This window comes from Prionailurus viverrinus, chromosome D3, assembly GCF_022837055.1.
Source record: "Prionailurus viverrinus isolate Anna chromosome D3, UM_Priviv_1.0, whole genome shotgun sequence".
Classification (NCBI taxonomy): Eukaryota; Metazoa; Chordata; class Mammalia; order Carnivora; family Felidae; genus Prionailurus; species Prionailurus viverrinus.
This window is the reverse complement of record NC_062572.1, coordinates 20858995-20871858: the sequence shown is the minus strand read 5'-3', so window position 1 is coordinate 20871858 and position 12864 is coordinate 20858995. Positions and strand designations below refer to the sequence as shown.

The 12864-nt window shown below is 48.4% G+C and overlaps 1 protein-coding gene, 2 long non-coding RNA genes and 1 gene segment (V, D, J or C); 2 read left to right on the top strand and 2 right to left on the bottom strand.

Moving 5' to 3' along the window:
* The window catches only part of LOC125148995 (uncharacterized), a 28152-nt gene extending 16776 nt beyond the window's left edge, over positions 1 to 11376 (bottom strand). Inside the window, exon 1 of the long non-coding RNA XR_007145773.1 lies at positions 11365 to 11376. This is a non-coding gene — a long non-coding RNA (uncharacterized LOC125148995). The remainder of the gene's footprint in view (positions 1 to 11364) is intronic.
* Positions 1 to 12864, top strand: part of LOC125148931 (immunoglobulin lambda variable 5-37-like) — a 1027427-nt gene that overhangs the window by 236930 nt on the left and 777633 nt on the right.
* LOC125148968 (uncharacterized) overlaps positions 1 to 12864 on the bottom strand; it is an 863358-nt gene that overhangs the window by 74025 nt on the left and 776469 nt on the right. The gene's annotated exons all lie outside the window — the stretch shown is intronic.
* Positions 1 to 12864, top strand: part of LOC125148935 (immunoglobulin lambda-1 light chain-like) — an 899300-nt gene that overhangs the window by 132954 nt on the left and 753482 nt on the right. The window lies entirely within an intron of this gene.

Here is a 12864-nt window from a genome sequence, read left to right as displayed (position 1 = left end):
CATAAGAAACTGCATGCAAGTTCTGAACTCTAGGAGATAAGGTGGTATCCCATGGGGGAACAGGTAGACTATTTTGAATTGGCTGCACTATGTACTGGAATGGAACAAGCAAGTAAATGGTGGTGGTGGGGCCAGATTGCTCACTTTAAGAATGGAAAGTCACAGCTATAACCAAGGGAAGAGACTTAAGTGAAGTGTGTGGTCATGGATTAGAGCGGGAGACGGCAGTTTGGAATCATGTGTAATATGGAAATAGTCACCAATATGTGCACATTGTTGGGTTAGTGTACTCATATATATGTCTTTGTCATCTGAACAAGACTGGAAGCAATGATGCCTCATAGCCATGAGATGCATTTTCCCACATACTGCCTTCTAATACTGTTCTCCAGGGAAGAGATGTAGGCTTCTTTGGAGAAATGCTTAATTCCTAGTCAGGAATTACACAGGATGAGCATAGAGTAACCTGTGGTGTCAGAAAGTGAAGAATCCTTCAAAACACACAAGCGCATCCATGCACACCCACCACATACATGCAAGTGTGTGTGCGTGTGCACGCGCACGCACACACACACACACACACACACACACACACACGGCAGGGTGTGTCAAGGACCTCATGAGCCAAATTAAAGGGCTCCCATTGGGCAAAACTGGAAAGATTTGAGCAACCAAATAAATGTAATAGTATGGGGTTAAAACTCAAAGTCTAAAATATCTGTCCATGATCCATATTGTTAACTGGTTGTATAAGTGAATAAATGGAAGGAGAAGAGACATATTCCCATGCAGATATTTCAAGGAACAAGTGTAAATACTTGGCCCTGAAGGATGTCAGGCATAATCCCCACTCAGTAAGTATGGACAAAGGTACAAAAAAGGAGAGTCTAGGGGCGCCTGGGTGGCTCAGTCGGTTAAGCGGCTGGCTTTGGCTCAGGTCATGATCTCACGGTCCATGAGTTCGAGCCCCGCGTCGGGCTCTGTGCTGACAGCTCAGAGCCTGGAGCCTGTTTCAGATTCTGTGTCTCCCTCTCTCTCTAACGCTCCCCCGTTCATGCTCTGTCTCTCTGTCTCAAAAGTAAATAAACGTTAAAAAAATTTTTTTAAAAAAAGGAGAGTCTAAGAAAGTTTCACAATAAGAGAAGCTTAAGGAAACATCATGACTAAACATCACAAAGAATCCTTGAACTGGATCTTAGAACAGAAGAAGGACATTAGGTAAAAACTAAGAAAATCTGAATAAATTGTTATGGGTTAAACTGTGTCTCTACCAATTCATGTGATAAAAAGTTCCCCCAAATCTTATATTTCAGGATGTAACCTTATTTGAAATGAGATTGCTGCAGATCTAATTGGCTAAGGTGAGACCACTAAGGTTTAATTGCATGTGTCATAATTCTTTTCTCTCTTTGGTTTTCCTCTGACTCTTTGGTTGGAGTGATGGTCAATTGTGTATGAATATTTTAGAGAACAGAGCCTATGAACCCATTCTTCAATTTCATAGAAGGCCTTGAGATTACAGAAAAGAAATATATAAAATGCTGTTTTCTTTTTAAGGTCAATCCCTAGGGCATTTACCAAATAAACATGATTAAGGCTAAATATGGGTTGGGTACCTTATCCTGGAGGCCCTTTCATGTAGAAATGGAGAAATTCTAAGACGACAGAGGGCCCTTGTACAGTGTAATGGTTTATACCGATCCTCATACTGAGAACAATTATAAATCTGGACTAATAAAAAGGAAAGTGAATCATATGTATGTCAGAGAGACAGAAGAAATAATGAATTCCCAGGGTAACTGTAAAGGGTAAGTGAAAACCCAGCCTGAGAAGCATGAACAGTAGACACGTTTTGGTTGAAAGCATTTTAGTCTCATGACAAATACAGACATCAAATCTCAGGACCTGTGCAGGCGGTTATGGGATGTAACAGGACACTCTCATAATACAGCAACATTGGTCTCCCTGTAAGGAAAACTGAAACAAACTTTTTAAATTTTTATTTACTTAAACTCAATTAGTTAACATACAGTGTAGTATTGGCTTCAGGGGTAGAACCCAGTGATTCATCACTTACATATAACACTCAGTGCTCATCCCAACAAGTACCCTTCCTAACGCCCATCAGCCATTTAGCCCATCCCCCCACATACCTCTCCTCCAGCAACTCTTAGTTTTTTATGATGTATTTAAGAGTCTTTTATGGTTTTCTTCCCTCTCTGTTTTTATCTTATTTTTGCTTCCCTTCCCTATGTTCATCTGTTCTGTTACTTAAATTCCACATATGAGTGAAATCAGTCTTTCTCTATCTCACTTAACATAATACACACTGGTTCCATTCACATTGTTGTAAATGACAAGATTTCATTCTTTGTGATTGCTGAGTAGTATTCCATTGTATATATAGATACCACATCTTCTTTAATCATTCATCAGACGATGGACATTTGGGCTTTTTTCATACTTTGTTGATTGTTGATAGTTCTTCTATAAACACCAAGGTGCATATGCCCCTTCAAATCAGCAGTTTTTGTATACTTTGGATAAATACTTAGTAGTGCAGCTGCTGGGCCATAGGGTAACTCTATTTGTAATTTTTTGAGGAGTCTCCATACTGTTTCCCAGAGTGGCTGCACCAGTCTGCAATCCCACCAACAGTGCAAAAGTGTTCCCCTTCTACACATGCTCACCAACACCTGTTGTATTTAGCCATTCTGACAGGTGTGAGGTGGTATCTCATTGTGGTTTTGATTTGTATTTCTCTGATGATGAGGGATGTTGAGCATCTTTTCATGTGTCTGTCAACCATCTGGATGTCTTCTTTGGAAAACTGTCTATTTATGTCTTCTGCCCATTTCTTCATTGGATTATTTTTGGGAGATGTTGAGTTTGATAAGTTCTTTATAGATTTTGGATATTAACCCTTTATCTGATATGTCATTTGCAAATATCTTCTCCCATTCCGTCGGTTGCCTTTTAGTTTTGTCGATTGTTTCCTTCACCATGCAAAAGCTTTTTATCTTGAAGTCCCAATAGTTCATGTTTGCTTTTATTGCCTCCAGAGACATGTCTAGTAGGAAGTTGCTGTGGCCAAGGTCAAAGAGGTTGCTGCCTGTTTTGTCCTGTAGGATTTTGGGTTTTTGTTTTGGGTTTTTTATTAATATAATTTATTGTCAAATTGGCTTACATACAACACCCAGGGCTCATTCCAACAAATGCCCTCTTCAATACCCTTCACCCATTTTCCCCTCTCCCCCACCCCCATCCACTCTCAATTTGTTCTCTTAAATACAGAGGCAAACCCTCCCTCTCTGTAACTATGTTTTCCCCTTCCCTTCTCCCATGGACTTCTGTTAAGTTTCTCAAGATCCACATATGAGTGAAAACATGATATCTGTCCTTCTCTGACTGACTTATTTCACTCAGCATAATACCTTCCAGTTCCATCCATGTTACTGCAAATGGCATGATTTCATTCTTTCTCATTGCCAAGTAGTATTCCATTGTATATATAAACCACATCTTTTTTATCCATTCATCATTTGGTGGACATTTAGGCTCTTTCCCTAATTTGGCTATTGTTGAAATCACAGCTATAAACATTGGGGTACATGTGCTCCTGTGACTTAGAACTTCTATATCCCTTGGGTAAATTCCTAGCAGTTCTATTGCTGGGTCATAGGGCAGTTCTATTTTTAATTTTTTGTTTTCGAGAGCAGCTGAAACAGTTTGTATTCCCACCAACAGTTCAAGAGGCTTCCCGTTTCTCCACATCCTCGCCAGCATCTATAGTTTCCTGATTTGTTAATTTTAGCCACTCTCACTGGTGTGAGGTGGTATCTCAGTGTGGCTTTGATTTGTATAACCCTGATGATGACTGATGTTGAGCATCATTTCATGTCTGTTGGCTATCTGGATGTCTTCTTTGGAACAGTGTCTAATCGTGTCTTCTGCCCATTTTTTTCCTAGATTATTTGTTTTTGGGATGTGGAGGTTGACAAGTTCTTTATAGATTTTGGATACTAGCCCTTTATCTGATATGTCATTTGCAAATACCTTTTCCCATTCTATTGGTTGCCTTCTAGTTTTATTGATTGTTTCTTTTGCAGTGCAGAAGCTTTTTATCTTGATGAGGTCCCAATAGTTCATTTTTTGCTTTTAATTCCGTTTCCTTTGGAGATGTGTTAAGCAAGAAATTGCTGCGGCTGAGGTAAAAGAGGTTGTTGCCTGCTTTCTCCTCTAGGTTTTGATGGTTTCCTGTGTCACATTTAGGATATTGTTGTGTTTCATTGCATCACTTAGTTCTCTAATTCTCCCCTCATACTCCTGGATTTTTTATCTCTCTTTTTCTCAGCTTCCTCTTTTTCCATAATTTTATCATCTAGCTCACCTATTCTCTCCTCTGTCTCTTCAATCCGGGCTGTGGTCGCCTGCATTTTATTTTGCACCTCATTTATAGCATTTTTTAGCTCCTCATGACTGTTTCTTAGTTCCAAGGTATCTGTAGCAATAGATTCTCTGCTGTCCTCTTTGCTTTTCTCAAGCCCTGTGATTAATTTTATGACTATTATTTTAAATTCATGTTCCGTGATATTGCTTAAATTGTTTTTGATCAATTCGTTAGCTGCTGCTACTTCCTGGAGTTTCTTTTGAGGAGAATTCTTCCATTTTGTCATTTTGGATAGTCTGTGGGGTGGCACAGAACTGCAGGGCACTTCCCCTGTACTGTCTGGAGTAACTTGTGTTGGTGGGCGGAGCTGCAGTCACACCCGATGTCTGTTTCTAGTCAACCGCTGGCATCACAGTCAGACTGGTGTGTACCTTATCTTCCCCTCTGCCTGGGGCAGGACTCATTGTGGAGTGGTGTGGCCCCCGTCTGGGCTACTTGCACACTTCCAGGCTTGCGGTGCTGCTTGTATGGGATCTGGCATATTAGCCGGCGTGGATCCGCAAGGTGCACCAGGGAGGGAGGGGTAGGCTCAGCTCAGTTTGCTGTCAGTGGTCACCTGCGGGAAGGGCTCTGCAGCACCAGGAGGGAAGCAGACAGACCCTTCCAAGGGATGGATCTACAGAAGCACAGCGTTGGGTGTTTGTGCGGTGCAAGCAAGTTCGTGATGCAACTGGTTCCCTTTGGGAGTTCAGCTCCGGGATGGGAGAGGGAGATGGTGCTGGAGAGCACCCTTGTTCCCCATGGAGCTGAGCTCTGTCTTCTGGGGCTCAACACCTCTCCCACCCGGTGTCCTTTTGCCCTCCCGCTCTCCGAGCAGGGCTGTTGACTTTTAACATTCCAGATGTCAAGTCCCGCTGGTTTTCCGAACTCATGGAATCCGGCCCCTCCGCTTTTGCAAGCCATACTTGGGGACTCTGCCTTGCCTGGCACGCTGCCCCCCCTCTGCCCCAGATCCCTCCCACCAGTCCGTGTAGTGCACACCACCTCTCCGCCCTTCCTACCCTCTTCCATGGGCCACTTGTGTACGCTTGACTCTGGAGAGTCCATTCTGCTAGTCTTCTGCTGGTTTTATGGGTTATTGAGCAGATGTGGGTGCAATCTAAGTGATCTGCAGGACTCAGTGAGCCCAGCATCTTCCTACGCAGCCAGCTTCTCTGAAGACCCTGCCTGTGTATATAAAATTCTAAAGATTGTACCAAAAAATATCAGAAGCAAGAAATAAATTCAGTAAAGTCACAGGATACAAAATCAATGTACAGAACTCTGTTGCATTTCTATACACTGATAATAAAGCCACAGAAAGAGAAATTAAGAAATCAATCCACCTGTCTCTGGTTCTCACTGTGGCTTAGCCTCTGGGTGCTCACAGGCCCTTGGGGAGCCCCAGGTCAGGCCCCACAGCTTTCGCTCCATCCCCTCCTGGGGTGAGATTTCCAGACAAGGGTCAGGTTCAGGGTTCAAGCTGGGGCTGACCAGCCAGGGGGGGGGGACTGGTTTGCATGAAGGGTCTCTCCCTCCCCTTGGGCTGCTGGAGGCAATAAGAGAGACTCTGGGAGCCCATCTGAGGGACATTGAGGACACACTGCTGAACAGGGGTCTCCACCATGGCCTGGGCTCCTCTCCTGCTCACACTGCTGGCTCACTGCACAGGTGGCTGGAGGCTGGGATCGGGGCTGGAGACGAGAGGACTGTGGAACCATGTATGGGCCCTGTCCACTGACCCCTCTCTCTCACCCTGTGTCTCTCTTCTGACTTGCAGGGTCCTGGGCCCAGTCGGTGGTGACTCAGCCATCTGCAGTATCCTAGCCTGTGAATAAGACTGTTACCATCTCCTGCACCAGAAGCAGCAGCAATGTTGGGGCTGGAGGTGTGTCCTGGTACCAGCAGCTCCGAGGCAGTGTCCCCAACGTTGTCATCTATGGTAGCAGTGCTCGGCCTGCGGGGGTCCCGTCCAGACTCCCAGGCTCCAGGTCAGGGAACGTGGCCTCCCTGAGCATCTTTAGCCTCCAGGCTGAGGATGAGGCTGATTATTACTGCTCAGTGTGGGACCACAGTCTCAAAGCTCACACACTGCTCCAGGCCTGTGGGGAAGGGAGACCCAAACCTGCTGTCCCCTCAGCAATGGGACTTCCTGTGCAGCTCACACCCCTTGGCCAACACAGCTGCTTCTTTTTCGTGTCTTCTAATAGTGGAGTCTTAGACAAGATAGGGAATTTCGTCTAGAAATAGTGTCCTTGTTCTCTCAAATTGTGCCCGTTAACCCAGCCCTACTCTGCAGAACATTGTCTCATTTTCTTCCGTAGGGCAGGATTTACTGCACACCTGGGGGCAGGCTGTCCTGGGAATTGAGTCCCCGATGGGTCAGACCCCGGCAGGTTTCATGTGTTCCTGATCAGGATAGACGACTGTACAGAGATCTGTCCCTGCACAGCCTGTGGTGAACACCAAGTATGTGCCAGGCATGACCTTGGGCTTAGGCTCGGCGTGAGTGCGCCAGGGACACTCTACGTCCTCATGCTGCTGAAAATGTCCTGGGAGAGAAAGAGGACAAAGAAGTATGAATAGCAACACATAAGATGTTTCTGGAGAGTGAACAAGGATGAGGCAGTGAGGTGGACCTGGAACATTGGAGGGGTTGACAGGAAACCTCTGAATCTGACGTGCTGGGATGAAGTCTCAGTGCTACATATATGATCAAGGAGCCAGAGGGGAGAGTGAGGAGAGGACCTGGCAGAGGCTGTTGACTCTGCCCCCATCAGACCCCTCCTCCTCAGGTCAGGGGTCCAGGCTTGGGTCCTGCTGGAAGAGCTGTGCTGAGAGGTGGGTCCCAGGGAGCCACCCTGTCTTTCTGACAAGGCAGAGCTGCCTTTTTCCAATCCCTTCCCCTGTGGTCCTTGTTGATGGACTCCCCCACTCCCACAAGCAGTAGACCGAAGAGGAATCCAGGGGAGGGCCCGGGGGTCTGACCCTGCTCAGTAAAGTGGGGTCAGAGGGAGAAGGAGCGCCCCAGCCTTCCCAAGCCGTGGGATGTGGTGGGTCCAGGCTTCTGTCTGCCTGCTATGCCAGCCGCAGGACACATCATTCCTCAGGGGCCAGGTCTCTGGTCACCCTGTCCTCCACTCATGTAAACCCATGAGGGAGGGTCAGGATCTGGGGAGGCTGCTGTAAGGAATGGAAGGGTGGGTGGGGGTGAGAAGGTTGCAGCCTAGTAATGGGCCCAGAGGTGAGGGATCTGCCCCAGTAGTGAGGAGGGGGCCGTGGAACTGGCAGGAGTCAAGAGGGCCTTCCCTTCCCCCAGGCGCGATACTCACATTGCCTTTCACGTGCTTTGTCACCTGTAACAGAAAGGGGTGCTGTGGGCACGTGTATGAAGCACACGGGTGAGCCCAGAGCTGTGGACCCAGCACCTGGCAGCCATCAGGAGCAGCTCAGTAACGAGGGTCCAGACAACCACAGGCCTCTAACTGGGGTGCCAGTTTTGTCACAGAAGACAGGGTGTTTTTGGGGTGTGAAGGTATGTGGGATAGAATGGAATAATCCATGTGGTTTTGGCCAGCAATCAAGGACAGAAGTCAGGGCCACCAGGGGGCCAGCCATCAGTGTGCTCGCTAGAGGATACTCACCTGATAGGACCTGGGGCTCATCACCACCCAGGCTGCCTGTGCCCTTAGGTTAGCTCCTCTCTTCTTCCTCTGGCTCATTCCACCTGTGAAACCCCAGGGCACGGGAGCTGGACAGACGTACAGCAAGGGCGTACCTGAGTGCAGCAACTCCACCCACATGGGAATTTCTGGATAGAAGGAGACTTTCAGGAGCCCAGTCTCCGTAACAGAGCTTTAGAGGTCAGAGTCTGCGTGTCCATCATGACCTGGGCCCCTCTCCTCCTCACCTCCCTTCCTCCCCTCAAAGCTGAGAGCCAGACTCACCCAAGGTGGGTGGGAGATGCACCAGCTCTGCTCCAAACCCTCACTCTCATTCACAGTGGACTCCTGCCCTGCTCAAACTCCTCTGGGTCCCTTTAGAGTGTCTGTGAGACAGGCAGGGCTGACTCGGCCACTGTCAGTGATCAAGGTCCTAGAATGATGGCCAGGTTCTCTTATACTGGACACAGTAACATTGCTGGCAATGAGGCAGAAGCTTGGCTTCAGCAACACCTGAGCCATGTCCTCAAACTTCATTTCAATGGAAGAACAAACATCTAGCCCTCTGGGGTCTCCACAGAGTTTCTGGATGCAGGGCAAGCAGCCTGGCTTCCCTGAACACCCCTGGTTCCGGCTGAGGGGGAGGCTGTTTATTTCCGGTCAGCGTGGAAAAACAGCCTTGGAGTTGCACAGTGCCTCAGGCCAGTTGGGAAGCGACACCCCAACCCTGAGCTCCCAGGCGTCACCCATCACCTGAAGACCATGTCACTGGCCCCTGAAGAGACAAGAGCTGGGTTTCCGCTGACAATCCTGTGGACCACTCAGGATTGGAAGACATAATAATGTGAGGATAAAAGGTCGGATCTGCAGAATTAGCAAGTGCATGGGAAGTATCATTACGAATCTATTTGGCCTTTGTGAATAAATGTACATTCATGTGCTTTCCCAAAGGGAAGCACAGATTTCAGGTTTAAGTAAATCGGTACTTATGTTTCCAGGTCTTTCTGTTCCATTTGGAGATGCTGAATTCATGTGTTCAGCTGGTCCATCTCTCTTCCCTCCAGGAGACATGTTCACCAGGGTCACCAGCCCCCACCCTCCCCTGTTTCTTGGGCCTTGGCACATGTTCTGCCCTCTGACCCAGGGCTATCTCCCTTCTGCAGGGACATCAGTTGGGTCACCTTACAAGATCCCACCTTACATACCACAGCTGTGCTCAGACCTCTGTGTCCCAATTCCCGTGCACACCGCACATGCACCTGGGCAGTATCCCCGTCTGTATGTCCTTGGGGCACCCTGTGTGTCCTTCCAGGTACCACATGAAGTGTCTGACAACAGAAGACACAGTTGCAGCTCCACGGATACAGTTGACAGAGGTGGGCCTTTTGCGATAAATCATAGTCTTCACTGAGGTGCTCTGCCCTGAACACCTGCTCTCCTGGGCTGAGCCTGATGGTCAGGAATCCCAGGGAGAGTCTCTGTCCCTGTGGACAGCTCATCCCCCAACCATCCACGGCTCCACTCAGCGCTTGGTCAGGACACTGGTTTTGTGACATAGCCTCAGTGCTGCTCTCACGGAGCTCAAGCCTCATGGGGACAACAGACACAAACCCCCTGTGCTGTCAACGGTGGGCTGTCACTCCCTCAGTCACTGCAGTGGTACCTCTATCCAGGCTGCATTCTGAAGGAAAGTCTTGTGTCCCAAACCAGAGCCACAGGGGCTGTGATTTCAAGGACAAAGCCTGACTTTTCTCCACCTCTCCATCACTCAGGTGAGATAGCTTTGACAGAATCTTCGGGGTCCAGGTGGCCTGGGGTACTAGAAATTCATTCATCTCGTCACGGGTTGTTGAATGAATAATTGCTCTATACACAACATGCTGGACACAAATTGCGGGGACTGTAGCTGTTCCCACTGCAGAGAGTGGTCAGCCCCAAATCCTTTTGCCTTAGAAGCTCTGTCTTTTGGTAATTTTATGAGTATTATGGTTCTGGGTGCCTAAGTAGAGACCCCTCAAAGGGTTTCATTGGGCATCATGTTGACCTTTCCTACCTGGAAGACTAGACCCACAATATAAATAAGTGCTTTAGAAAAAGGATATAAACCCCTCTTATACTGAGAACAGAACAAATTCTTGCACAGCAGGACCTTTCTCTTTCCCAGGAAGGTCATTCTCAGGTTATGGAAACACAGGCATCAGGGAAGCCAGCGGTGGGAAAGGAGAGGTTCACCCAGAGACCAGCAGGGGGCACTGTGACACTGTGTCTGGGGCTCTCTGCAGGACAGGGGCATCCAGCTGGGCAGTCCTCCACTGACAGAAAGCAAGGACTGGGCCCCTTGCCTCTAGTGGGCCCAGGGCAGGTGTGTCCGGTCAGGACCTGGAGGAGTCCCTGGACCTGGGGCTGTGTGTGGCCCCCACAGCTGCTGCTTCCAGGCCCACCCAGGGGAACCCAGTGCATCAGGAAGTCTCAGTGTCCAAGGGCCACAGACCCTGTGTGTGTACATGGAGAAGAGGCAGGTGTGGGTCTCATTTGCATGAGCAGCCCCTCCTCTGTGACCTTGTGGACAGGGGATAAGACAGGCCAGGGGCAGTCCAGCCCCAGCTCTGTGGCCTAAGAAGGGGGTGTGTCACCATGGCCTGGATCCCCGTCCTCCTCGTGCTCCTCTGTCACTGCACAGGTAGGCACAGGATGCAGGGCACCAGGGTGGGCCCGCAGCCAGAGTCAAATCCTTGTGGCCAAGCTCCCTAATCTCATGTACGCTGTCCCTTGTCTTCCCTCTGCTGTGTCTGTGTTTGCAGGTTCCCTGTCCCAACCTGTCGTGACTCAGCCAGCCTCCCTCTCTGCATCTCTGGGCGCAACAGCCAGACTCACCTGCACCCTGAGCAGAGACATCAGTGTTGGAGGCTACTACATAAATTGGTTCCAGCAGAAGCCAGGGAGCCCTCCCCGGTATCTCCTGTACTACTACTCAGACTCAGATAAGCACCAGGGCCCTGGGGTCCCAGCCACTTCTCTGGGTCAAAAGATGCCTCGACCAATGCAGGGCTTCTGCTCATCTCTGGGCTGCAGCCTGAGGACGAGGCTGACTATTACTGTGCAATTTGGCACAGTAGTGCTGGTCACAGTGACACGCACTCACGGGGAAGTGGGACAAATACCTCAGCCTGCTCAGACCCCTGCACTCTGACTCTCTTCCAGTTGAAAATAACTTGAATGCACACTGACTGTCTTTGGAAGTAGCTTCTAGGTCACAATACGCTTCCTCCTCACAGTGTCCTATTCAACTTCTTTGTGTTGTCAGGAAAACAAACAAGCCAACAAACAGGCATCGAAGAAACCCACAACAATGCCGACATTTTGTCTGGTGGTTAAAGTGTAAAACTCAGAGAGTGTTGAGGTGGCCCTTTTTCTCTTTACAAAGGCACATCCACTGTCTTAGTTTTCTGGTCAGAGTCTGGACCATCGCAGCAGGTGGACAATCCTCCAGAATGTGGACTCTGTTCCTCCAGGGATTGGGGCAGAGGCTCCCTTCCCTGCAAGCTCCTGTGCTCAGAGCTGGCTGAACAGCTGTGTGCTCCAGGTAGGATGTACTAAATACGATTGGTGCCCAAGGAAGACTCAGAAGAGAAGAAATAGCGGGCACAGAGCTGGCTGGGCAACCAGGCTAGCTACTTGGCCCTTAAATTGTGACGTCAGGGGAGGGGGATTAGCCAGGGGAGAAACTTAGGTGTCAGCAAAACTCTCAGTAGTGCTTGTTAAGGTAACATGCAGCACTCCTTCATTGCTACAAAATGCTGGGTCTGCTCTTGGGAAGGTGGGAAGTAGATCCCACAGATGTGAATTTACCAAAGCGGACACCATCAGGGACTTTGGGTACCCCTGTGGCTGGTTTCCTGAACCCCCAGGCCCTGATTCTGTCCTCCTCTCTTCTCCTGTGACATCAGGGCTCATCAGTGATCCAAGCAGCAGGGAGGCTGTGGGGCGACAGGGCAGGATGTCCCCTATCTGTGCACAAAGAAGTCCAGTCCTATGTCTTTCCAGAGCAAAGTTCTTCCATTTGTGACAACATGGACGAACCTGCCAGATATTACCCTAGGAGAAATAAGCCCTACAGAGAAAAAAAATGCTATATGATCTCATTTATATGTGGAATCTACAGGAAAAATAATTTTAAAAATTACTGTCAAGTTTTACTGATGACGATGAGTTACAATAGGGTACCACATACCATGACAAGAAGGACATTTGTATTAGTACAGCTTCTTACATATAATTTGATTTTGAACTGATAATTTATAGTGATGAAAATAAACATAACAAGATTTAATATTTTAATCACTCTTTATTGTGGAATTCAGAGATACTGAGTATACTCACAATGTTTTGTAACCACCACAGCTGTCCATTTCCAGAGCTTTTTCATCATCCCGAGCACCCAACAGGGGAATGGGTAATCTGGAATGGCAGAGGAGCCAGGCCCCAGGAACCCATGCCAATGCAGGAAGCAGCAGAAGGCAGAGGGCAGCTCCCATGGGGGCTGTTGGCAGATGTGGCCTGACGCGGCTGAGAGAGTCTTTAGGCTGGGCTTCTTACCCCAGATTGACCATGTGGATGCACGCTGACCACCATGGCATGCGTACAAATGTGTCCCATTGCAAGAATACCAGCTTTCTCTCCCAGAGTGTGTCAGGAACACCAGTGAGAACCTTAGGATCTCGATTGGGTCACCTGCTGTGTGATTCATGCATACGCCTATCTGAATCCCCTCCA